This window comes from Heterodontus francisci, chromosome 3 (assembly GCF_036365525.1).
Source record: "Heterodontus francisci isolate sHetFra1 chromosome 3, sHetFra1.hap1, whole genome shotgun sequence".
Classification (NCBI taxonomy): domain Eukaryota; kingdom Metazoa; phylum Chordata; class Chondrichthyes; order Heterodontiformes; family Heterodontidae; genus Heterodontus; species Heterodontus francisci.
This window is the reverse complement of record NC_090373.1, coordinates 100,536,774-100,549,265: the sequence shown is the minus strand read 5'-3', so window position 1 is coordinate 100,549,265 and position 12,492 is coordinate 100,536,774. Positions and strand designations below refer to the sequence as shown.

At 41.3% G+C, this 12,492-nt stretch overlaps 1 protein-coding gene across 2 annotated transcripts in view; it reads right to left on the bottom strand.

Moving 5' to 3' along the window:
* Positions 1–12,492, bottom strand: part of arhgap18 (Rho GTPase activating protein 18) — a 114,831-nt gene that overhangs the window by 78,943 nt on the left and 23,396 nt on the right. The window lies entirely within an intron of this gene.

Below are 12,492 nucleotides of genomic sequence, written 5' to 3'. Positions count from 1 at the left end.
TTTTGGAATATTATAACCAATGGATCCACTATCTCTGCTGCCACTTCCTTTAAGATCCTAGGATGTAGGCCATCAGGCCCTGGGGACTTGTCTGCCTTCAATCCCAATAGTTTGCTCAGTACTTTTTCCCTAGTAATGATAATTATTCTAAGTTCCTCCCTTTCTAAAACCTCTGCATTACCTGTTATTATTGGGATGGTACTAGTGTCCTCCACCGGGAAAACTGAGGCAAAATACTGATTTAGTGTCTCTGTCATTTCTGTGTTCCCCACTATTAACTCCCCAGTCACATCCTCCAAGGGACCAACATTCACCTTAGCTACTCTCTTCCCTTTTATATACTTATAGAAGCTTTTGCTATCCATTTTTATATTTTGCGCTAGTTTTCTTTCATAATTTATCTTTACTCTTATTCTTTTTAGTAACCCTTTGTTGATCTTTAAAAGTTTCCCAATCTTCCAGCCTGCCACTGGCCTTTGCAATATGGTATGCCTTAGTTTTTGTCTTTAGTCTTTATGTTATCCTTAACTTCCTTGCTTAGTCATGGATGTTTTTTCCCCCTCTTAGAATCTTTCTTCCTCTCTGGAATATATTTTAGTTGGGAGGAATTGAATATCTCCTTAAACATCTGCCACTGCTCATCAACTGTCCTACCTTTTAGTCTTCCTGCCCAGTCCACTAGGGCCAAATCTGTCCTCATGCCTATGTAATTACCTTTGTTTAACTCCAGAATGCTAGTGTGAGACTCCAGTTTCTCACCCTCAAACTGAATTTGAAATTCATGCATGCTATGATCACTCTTCCCTAGAGGATCCTTAACAATGAGATCATTAATTAATAAGTAGCTTTATGATACAGTTAGCAGTTACTGAATCTTATCGGAAACTCCAGAGTTTGATCTTTCATTTTATGACCTTTCTTGCAAGGAAGATTGTTGCACTGGATCTAAAAAAGTTAACACATTCAGGTCTTGCCTGTGCACATGAAGTTATTATTAAATGAAGTAAAGTAAAAATGACGTTTCTCTTTTCAAATACTGACATCAGCATTCTGTTTTCATTTTAAATTTGTATCATGCATTTTTTGTGAACAACTGTCACAACTGTTGATGAATGACAGATCTCCAATCTGTCTTTGCAACACCACACCATAACTGCATTAAACATGACAGTACTGTAAACTGAGGTAAATAGTGTGTTATTACATTGTTTTGTTGGATTCATGCTGAAGCCATTAGCTCCGGGTGATATTTCATAGTAGAAGACATATACTACAAGCATTAGTATGATATTGTCCTCTTATACTAAAGTAAAGCCCAGTCTTATGCCAACTTGAATTTATTGCAATTGACTTGTGACCACTGGAACAGGCGGAGAAGCAGAACAACAGAAGAAATAATAGAAAGGGAAATGTGCAAAATACAATAAAAAGAAATAATTAAAGTAAAATGATGGACTCTTCAGGGACCGAACAGTCTGCATGCAAGTAAACAACTTAAGGAGGGATTTGAGCAGTGTACGGTTTCGGGGGCAGCTGAAGAGTGGGGATCTTTTGTTTTTTAAAAAAAAATAAGTTTTAACATGACAAGCCTTAGGCAGTTGAACTGAACACCTTGCAATCAATTACAATCCTTGGAACTGTTAATATTTAATCCTTCCTTCCCCGTACCATAGCAACCACGAGCAACAGAAATGCTTAATGTTCCTAGTGGCCAGCATTGCTATGACTCAATCAACAGGCAATACATCATAAGACATTGCTTCTCATTTGGAATTTCTTTGCAATATACCTGTACATAGCTTCTTTATTTGTCTACTGGCATAATGCCAGCATGGTTTCAGAAGAAAACATACTCCTGTAACTTATAGTGAGGGATGGTTCCATAAGCTGCAGTAGTCCTTGAGAACCTCACCCAAATTCCATTTTTCCAGTATGAGCCTAAAGAGTGAGTACTGGTGGGATACCAGAAACACAACAGTCAAGCTGATCCTTTCTTCACCTGACGTTCAGAAGTGTACTTTCTACTACTAGATTGTTAATCCTTACTGATTTTCCCCTGCCTAATCTAAGGACACCGAGGCCAGTTCGCATCATCTCACAGCTAATTCATTATGGAGCAGAAAAGAACCTATGCCCTCCTGGTCTGAATGGCACAGTGCCACATCAGCTAGTGCATTGTGCAAAGATAACCTATCAGTCTCCATTAGCTGCTACAACCAACGCAGTGGGGTAGATTTTGACTTTGTTAGTATAAAATGGTTGATGGCGAATCTCCAGTCCGTTTCACATCTCTCTCAATTTTAATTTCCAGATTTCAAATGACAGCTGATTCACTCTCACCTGTTTTATACGATAACACAAAATCATCATTTTTTTTTTAGAACATTACAGCTCAGTACAGGCCCTTCGGCCCTCGATGTTGCGCCGACCTGTGAAACCATCTGACCTACACTATTCCATTTTCATCCATATGTCTATCCAATGACCACTTAAATGCCCTTAAAGTTGGCGAGTCTACTACTGTTGCAGGCAGGGCGTTCCACGCCCCTACTACTCTCTGAGTAAAGAAACTACCTCTAACATCTGTCCTATATCTATCACCCCTCAACTTAAAGCTATGTCCCCTCGTGTTTGCCATCACCATCCGAGGAAAAAGACTCTCACTATCCACCCTATCTAACCCTCTGATTATCTTATATGTCTCTATTAAGTCACCTCTCCTCCTCCTTCTCTCCAACGAAAACAACCTCAAGTCCCTCAGCCTTTCCTCATAAGACCTTCCCTCCATACCAGGCAACATCCTCGTAAATCTCCTCTGCACCCTTTCCAAAGCTTCCACATCCTTCCTATAATGCGGTGACCAGAACTGCACGCAATACTCCAGGTGCGGTCTCACCAGAGTTTTGTACAGCTGCAGCATGACCTCGTGGCTCCGAAACTCGATCCCCCTACTAATAAAAGCTAACACACTATATGCCTTCTTAACAGCCCTATTAACCTGGGTAGCAACTTTCAGGGATTTATGTACCTGAACACCAAGATCTCTCTGTTCATCTACACGACCAAGAATCATCCCATTAGACCAGTACTCTGCATTCCTGTTACTCCTTCCAAAGTGAATCACCTCACACTTTTCCGCATTAAACTCCATTTGCCATCTCTCAGCCCAGCTCTGCAGCCTATCTATGTCCCTCTGTACCCTACAACATCCTTCGGCACTATCCACAACTCCACCGACCTTAGTGTCATCTGCAGATTTACTAACCCACCCTTCTACACCCTCTTCCAGGTCATTTATAAAAATGACAAACAGCAGTGGCCCCAAAACAGATCCTTGCGGTACACCACTAGTAACTAAACTCCAGGATGAACATTTGCCATCAACCACCACCCTCTGTCTTCTTTCAGCTAGCCAATTTCTGATCCAAAGCTCTAAATCACCTTCAACCCCATACTTCCGTATTTTCTGCAATAGCCTACCGTGGGGAACCTTATCAAATGCCTTACTGAAATCCATATACACCACATCCACTGCTTTACCCTCATCCACCTGTTTGGTCACCTTCTCAAAAAATTCAATAAGGTTTGTGAGGCACGACCTACCCTTCACAAAACCGTGCTGACGATCGCTAATGAACTTATTCTTTTCAAGATGATTATAAATCCTGTCTCTTATAACCTTTTCCAACATTTTATCCACAACCGAAGTAAGGCTCACAGGTCTATAATTACAAGTCTGTCTCTACTCCCCTTCTTGAACAAGGGGACAACATTTGCTATCCTCCAGTCTTCCGGCACTATTCCTGTCGACAATGACGACATAAAGATCAAGGACAAAGGCTCTGCAATCTCCTCCCTAGCTTCCCAGAGAATCCTAGGATAAATCCCATCTGACCCAGGGGACTTATCTATTTTCACACTTTCCAAAATTGCTAACACCTCCTCCTTGTGAACCTCAATCCCATCTAGCCTAGTAGTCTGTATCTCAGTATTCTCCTCGACAACATTTTCTTTCTCTACTGTAAATACTGACGAAAAATATTCATTTAACGCTTCCCCTATCTCCTCTGATTCCACACAAAACTTCCCACTACTATCCTTGATTGGCCCTAATCTAACTCTAGTCATTCTTTTATTCCTGATATACCTATAGAAAGCCTTAGGGTTTTCCCTGATCCTATCCGCCAATGACTTCTCGTGTCCTCTCCTTGCTCTTCTTAGCTCTCCCTTTAGATCCTTCCTGGCTAGCTTGTAACTCTCAAGCGCCCTAACTGAGCCTTCACGTCTCATCCTAACATAAGCCTTCTTCTTCCTCTTGACAAGCGCTTCAACTTCTTTAGTAAACCACGGCTCCCTCGCTCGACAACTTCCTCCCTGCCTGACAGGTACATACTTATCAAGGACACGCAGTAGCTGCTCCTTGAACAAGCTCCACATTTCGATTGTGCCCATCCCCTGCAGTTTCCTTCCCCATCCTACGCATCCTAAATCTTGCCTAATCGCATCATAATTTCCTTTCCCCCAGCTATAATTCTTGCCCTGCGGTATATACCTGTCCCTGCCCATCGCTAAGGTAAACCTAACCGAATTGTGATCACTATCACCAAAGTGCTCACCTACATCTAAATCTAACACCTGGCCGGGTTCATTACCCAGTACCAAATCCAATGTGGCATCGCCCCTGGTTGGCCTGTCTACATACTATGTCAGAAAACCCTCCTGCACACACTGGACAAAAACTGACCCATCTAAAGTACTCATCTGCCCTAATGTGTTCATTTTCATTAAGCAACAAAAGTAGCCATCTGTGCTTAACAGAGTGAGTTACAGACAGTAATCCAAACAAGTAGTTCACATGATGCCAATAAAACCCACAAGAATGAAACACACAACAAAAAAATTAACTGGCCATTCATCTTTTTGCATTGCACGAGAACTTGCCCTGTGCCTGAGCCCCTTCTCAACCTCACCTCCTCCTGTCCATTGCTCCTCCCTCATTCCAGTCTTCTCTCCCATTCCCTTCTCTCCCTCGCCCTGTCCCTCCCCTTCCTTTCCTTGCCCCATTTCCCCTCCCCACCTTCTCCTCCCCTCCTCAGCCCTTCCCTCCTCTGTCTTCTTCTCTTCCCTCCTCTCATTTGTTTCCTCTTCTCTTCCTTGCTGGAAGCAATTATCTCCCTCTGTCTAACTCTGTTTGACCTAAACATCCCACTCAGGCTTGATTCCTCCATGCCCAGTGCTATGAGAGATTGACAATCTATTAAATTTAGTATTTAGGCACATGTTCCAGTGAAAACCTGTTGAATGGGAAGTCCTATTACCTACAAGTTTTGTTACACTTGTTAGTGGCGCTTTCAATATTACGAGTTGTCACATGTTCTGTCATATAACGGTTAGGGTCACGACGTTATTTCTCACACTAACGTGAGAGCATGGTAAAAAAACTGCTTTGAACCTGCACACAATTGCAGGCTCAGGCCACTGAGTGGCGCCTGGAAGCAGACATCTTTTTGTCAGGTCAAATGCCATGTTGATTTTCTTTGCTTCTGATTTGTCTCTCCCAGTTAATTTATGGTTTAAAATGTTACATTTTCTCAGATTTATTTATTTATTATTTCTTTATTTATTTATTATTTCTTCCTTTTATGTGCCGCTTTCATTCTTTGAGTCTGTTGCTGTTTCCACTGCATGCACTTTACTGTGAGTAGCAGGGTTCCTATTTAGGACAGCCTCTCCAGATCCCCCGTATGGTCTTTCATCCAACTGCTATGACTACTTAGACTCCAAGGCCCTCCCTCACAACCCCATTCTGTGTTTCCCTGCTGTGTCCATAGCCCATACTCAAGCACTACTCTTCGCCACTCCATTGGCTCCAGGTTATCGTCAGACTGAAGTGGTTATTGGGACTACAAAATTGGCATTAGGCTATTCATGGTCCTTTCTGCTTTCCAGTTCCACTGGTTAGCCAGTCTGTGGTCCTGTTTGGTACTGATGAGGTTTCCTTGGCCCTAGCCTCTTCCTCATCTATACACTGCCCCATGACAGATGAGTGATCAGTTTACACATGTACATTGATGACACCCAGTTCTATCTCCTTTAACCTCTCTCAAATTTTTCACTGCCTCTGTGCTTCCAGAATGTTTGGTTGTCCAATATCCAGCCTTGGATACGCAATAACTTCCTCCAGCTAAACATTGAGAATAACAAAGGCATTAGGTCCCCATCACTAACTCTGCTTAGCACTGGAGTATTTTTCTATGTTAAAAAGTGTGATTAAAAATGCAAGTTGTTGTTGTTGAGCCAACTGCACGCGCTAGCATTCACCTATTACCCTTGAGCTGCTTTTATGCCGACTTTAGATAGCTGTTAGTGCCAGTGGCTCTTCTTGCCTGGATCTCATGCAGACAGTGGAAACCCCAATATAAGTTTATTCGATTCATTGAATTCTGGTAGCTGGGAAGCCCTGGTAAAATTCAAGTCCCCCTGACAGCAATATTTAGTGAACACAGCCAGTTTACACTGGAGTCATCACAGCCTGTATGAAACTCAATTGTCAGATGTCAGCAACATTAATTACCCTCTAAGATCAGCATAACAACAATCAAAGCTTTTCTTGGTAGAGATGTTATTTTCCCCAAGAAGACAGCTAAAACCTCAAGTGCAACATTGCCCCCAGGAAAAAGACTTTATCTAAATGTAACCTACAGGTTAATGAAACAGTGAACATTGTTTGGCATGTGATGTTGTTGTTTTACTCCCTGTTCTGAAAGAGTTCAGAGGAGTAATATTTTCCACTAAATATTTAGCTCGGATAAATAAACAACATATCTGTGGATACTTCCAGGATTGCTATTGAGTACGGAAGATAATGAAAGGCGAAAGAAATAATGAAGTAGAGTTCCATCAAAACAATTTTTTTTTGCTTACATAATTTAGAAAGAAAAGTGAATGTCATCTAAAGATTGAGGTAACTATTTCTTTAAAAAGAGATCCTTTATCTTGATATGTGGGGCAGCAAAATCCATCCCTCTGCTGTTGCAGTTGCCCCAATTACAATAAAATGGTGCAGCCCCCTGCCCACAACTTGTCCATGATCTTGGCATTTCAGATAGGGTTGGGGCAGAAAGACGTTTGTCCCAACTCAGAACTGCCTCAACAGAAATCTCCAGCTTCAGGTATTTATTAAAACAAGGCAACAGGTAAAGTTGCACAACAGAGCGGCTTCACTCTACTTAAAGCAGTAGATCAGGGCTTACTTAGATAAACTGACTAAAGTGCATATTTTACAGTTCCATAGCATTGCAAGCAACCAAGTGATATTTGGCCCATACACAGCATAAGGACAGTGTCCCCAACAAGCAGGAATAAATCACACAAGCAGCCCATACTGAGCAAGTCTTAAGTAAGTCAAAACAATGAAAATCAGGGTGATAGTACATTTCATATGCAGCATCATTTCAGCACCAAAATATACATCTTAGGGAATGTATTCTTTATAGGACTGTATCCTTACAGTAACGCAATAGATTCAAACAGCTTCTCTTTTAGACAGTTACTATCTTCTTTGCTAAAAGTCACATCACTATCGCTGTTAATCATGAAAAAGGAGATTTTCTGCTTTGGCCTATAGGGATATTGCACACTCCACTTTGCACCCATTCATTTTAATGTGGAGTCAGCCCTTTATATAAGGTGGTACCTAGGGTAGGCATTGGGGTGCACCTCATACTCATAGCACTTTTTTGTTTTTAAAGTAGGAGCAACCCACAACCATCGAGACTGAACCAATAACCAGCTGAACCATGAAGTCCCCATTGAGGAGATACAGACTAGCACCACACATGTTCAGAGGTGACACTGCGAAAATGTATAAGACCAGGAAGTAAACAAGACACACCCTGCACTCTCACCAAGGGCAATCAGTGGAAGACTAAAAATTAAAGCAAAGACACAGAACTTGAATAGGGAAATAAATCGGTTGCATGTTCTTTGGGACCACAGGACTATTAATACAAACACACAAGTGCAGCTTCTAAGTGAAAATACCTGTTTTCCTAGCTGTGTAATGAGAAGTTTTTATGTTGTCTGATGCAGCATAAATGAGATGTATAGAGTTCAGTTGACTGAAGATCTCAAACAGGTTTATTTACAACTAACTATTATACAGTGCAAAGCTATCTATTTGCAGGTCTTACCACTAAATGTTACAGTTAAGAGTGAGACTGGCATATAGTCACATGACTGCATCCTGGTACTCAGCTCATTAGCATACTAAGATCTCAACAGACATCGCTCTTAAAGGCAATCACACAACAGCTGTACACCAGCTTCACACACTTCTCCTTTCTCCTCTCCCTCTTTCTCTACTTCCTTATTTTCTTCTGCCAACCTTCCTGGCCTTCTGGCTGGAGATGTTACCTTCTCTTTATTGGAAAATTATGCATGTTACAGTTGGTGGTGATCTTTTTTGATACTTCCTCTGGACTGAAGCTCAGTACCTTACCGTTAATGTCCAGACAGCAGAATCTCAGCACACCATCAGAGTTTGATGGAGCCATGAGCCTCACTGTATTTCCAAATGGCCTGTGTTTGTATTTTCTTCACCGGTGTTAATAACCAGGGTTCCAGAGGTAGTCATGGTCCTCTGGCAGGTAACTACAATACCATTGGGACAGTGAGCACCCTCTCTACGTTGATGGAAGGAAAGCATTTCCTATTATTATATGGCACAGGCTTGTTGTCAGGGGCCTCGTTGGCCATCGGTGAGGCCCTGCACTTTAAAGAAATCTGCCATTGGTAGAAATGCCATGAAAACATGGACAAAACAAAATTTCCCATGGCCTTCCGTGACCTCCTTGATGTGTTAGTGACTGAAGTTTGACTAAAGTAACAAATACCACAAGCAGTGACCTGAACAGATCCAAAGATATAAAAGACAATGCTGCAGTAACTTTCACAGTAAAGGCAAGGCTGACCTTGTCTGCAACTCAGGTTCCAATAAATGGCAAATCTACAGGCTCCCTTGTACGGCGGAGATAACAAAGACACGTCTGATAACATGGTCCATGATAACCAGTTCCGACGTTTAAAATACAAGAATGTGTGCTTTTCTTTTCTCTCAGTGAACTTCTCTTCCTGCTCCAAATCCATGACAGCCACTGGTTAGCCCAATGGAATGGCCATGCTAAACTATGAATATGGTTTGCAAAGGAAGTACTGGATTGTAAAAATTCAGTAGCAAATAATAGAAAAGAAATACTGCAAAGTGTATAATGTAGTCACCCACTTTAGAGTGATTAGTTACAGAATTTTAGGAGAGGCTTAGATGGAAGTCCTGTTCAGAAGATGTAAAATACTGCAGGGAGAATGAAATAAATGCAATTTATGAGGCACTGCCTTTATCACAGGGAAGGAGGCATTACATCCTCATTTCTCAGAGACCTCATAAGGATAATTTTCCAACTTTGTGCTGTCGGTTGAGAGTCTTGCTGGGAATAACATAGAAATTCGGCCCCGTGCTGCATGTAGTTTTCTAATCGTTAGGTCTTCCTGCTACTAGTACAAAGTCAGAAAGCTATCCCTCATGCTTACATTACAACACTTTAAAAGCATTTCATTGGCTGTAAAGCACTTTGGGATGTCTGGAGGACGTGAAAGGCGCGATACAAATGCAAATTCTTTCTTTCAGTAACACAAATGAGATTTTTGTGATATAGTGTCTAGTGTTTTGCGCTTGTACACTTGTCAACCCAGGAATGTGTACCTATTCACTTCAATAGTGGAAAATTGCAAGCCGGGAAATGCAGAAGCAGAAAACCGTAGCCTAATCTGTTCAATGTTTACGTGTTTCATGCTGCATTCCAATTCCTTTAATTTTCAGATATTTCTTTTCCAAGAGGATAATTAATAGTTACGCTCCAACATACAACCTATTGAGAAAAGGATCCTGCACTCTTTCAGACTGTTGCCAAGGTCACCTGGGAACACATAACACTGTCTCAATGTTCAGCTGCCAGAATAAAAGTATTGCTTATGCAGTACAAAGACTCATGTTGGGGGACAAAAATAAAAATAAAATCATCTGTGACTTTTAATTTCTTTCAAAAAGGAACAAAATGCCATCTGTTGGTATAGTGTTTTAACCTAACATATTTTGAAAATAAGAGAGGAAAAATAGATTTTATCAGCTAATGCCACACAATCAGTCAGGCAGCTAAATATTGAACCGCTTTGTGCCACCTGGAGCCTTATTTGCTGATACCTTGTGTTCCAGGCACCGGAACAAGTCCATTAAAGTACAAGCAAAGAGCAACAACTAATTTGGAAATCAAGGAGGTGAAATTAGTTTCCAATGGAAAAAAATAAGTCAGATTGTAAAACAGGCTGCTGATTTACTATCATCCATTTTGCACCCCACTCACGACCAATTTGACCACTCAGAAAAGAACAATTAGACCTCAAGACCAACACAGTTGGCCCTTCAGCAAACCCCCCTGCACACAAAGTGTACCAGGTACAGTGATGTAGTGATTTTCTTACTGGGCTAATAATCCAGAGGCCTGAAATCTGGACACGTGAGTTTAAATCCTACTGTGGCAGTTTGTGAATTTGAATTCAGCTTCAAACAAACAATTAAATAAATCTGGGCTTAAAAGGTAGTATCATGAAGCTATTAGATTATCATAGATAATCACTATTGCGCTTCAGGGAATGAAACCTGACATCCTTACCTGGTCTGGTCTATATGTGATTCCAGACCCACATCAACGTGGTTGACTTTTAACTGCCCTCTGAAATGGCCGAGCAAGCTTCTTGGTTGTATCAAACTGCTAAAGAAGTATACTGAAAATAAAACTGGATAGGCCATTCAGCTTTGAGCTAGGCATCGTATTCAGTTATGACAAAGCCAAGCACAGTTGACTCTCAAAGTCCTCCTCCCTAACAGACACTAGTCAAGCAACAGCCTGACAGAGTCACATGCATAGAATTGTACCTTTCAGCCATCACCATCCTTGTGTATATCCTGTCCCACTAGCAGGACAGACCCACCAGAGTCAATGGCACAGTAGTATACAGTTGGGGGGGAGTGGTCCTGGGAGTACTCAACATTGATGCCAAACCCCATGAAGCCTCACGCCATCAGGTCAAAAATGGGCAAGGAAACCTCCTGCTGATTACCATCCACTGCCCTGCCTCAGCTGATGAATCAGTACTCTTCCATGTTGAATACAAAAGCACAGAATGTAATTTGGCAGGGGGACTTCAATGCCCATCATCAAGAGTAGCTCAATAGTACCATCACTGACTGAACATTGCGGCCAGACTGGGCCTGCAGCAAGTGATGAGAGAACCAACACAAGAGAAAAACCTACTTGAATAGTGGGAGAGGGGGTTAATGTGAGGAGAAATTTAGAAAGTTAACGAAAATGGACAAGGCAATACTGCAGGGTAGCAATATGAGTAATGATAGCCAGAGTGTGACAGGAAGGGACAGAGTGTACAAACATAAGAATGCACCAGAAAATAAGGTCAGAGTAGGGAAAATGGTAAAAAGACTCTTTATCTGAATGCATGCAGTATTCGTAACAAGATGGATGAATTGATGGCACAAATAGAAATAAATGGGTATGATATGATAGCCATTACAGAGATGTGGTTGCAAGATGACCAAGGCTCGGAACTAAACATTCAAGGGTATTTGGCATTTAGGAAGAATGGAAAGGGAGGTGGGTAACTCTGTTAATAAAGGATGAGATCAGTACAGTAGCGTGAAATGATATTGGCTCGGAAGATCAAGATGAAGAATCAATTTCGGCGGAGATAAGAGATAGGAAAGGAAATAAGTCACTGATGGGAGTAGTTTATAGCCCTCCTAACAGTAGCTGCACTGTAGGACAGAATATAAATCAAGAAATAATGGGGGCTTGTAGGAAACGTACTGCAATAATTGTGGGCGATTTTAATCTTCATATAGATTGGACAAGTCAAATCACAGAATCGTTACAGTGCAGAAGGAGGCCATTCGGCCCATTGTGTCTTCACTGAGTCTCCGAAAGAGCAATTCCCTTAGTTCCATTCCCCTGCCTTCTCTCCATAACCTTGCACATTCTTCCTTTTCATATAATTGTCTAATTCCCTTTTGAATGCTTCAACTGAACAAATTGGCAAAGGTAGCCTGGAGCATGAGTTCATAAAGTGTATTAGGGACTGTTTCTTAGAACAATATGTTCTGAGAGCAGGCTATTTTAGATGTGTAATGAGACAGGATTAATAAATGACCTCATAGTAAAGGATCCTCTCAATAAGAGTGATCATAACATGATAGAATTTCACATTCAGTTTGAAGGTGAGAAGTTTGGGTGTGAAACTTACATTATGGCAAATACAAAGGTGTGAAGACAAAGTTGGCTAAAATGGACTGGGAAAATAAGTTATAAGGTAAGACAGTAGAGAAGCACTGGTAGACATTTAAGGAGATAGTTCATAACTCTCAAG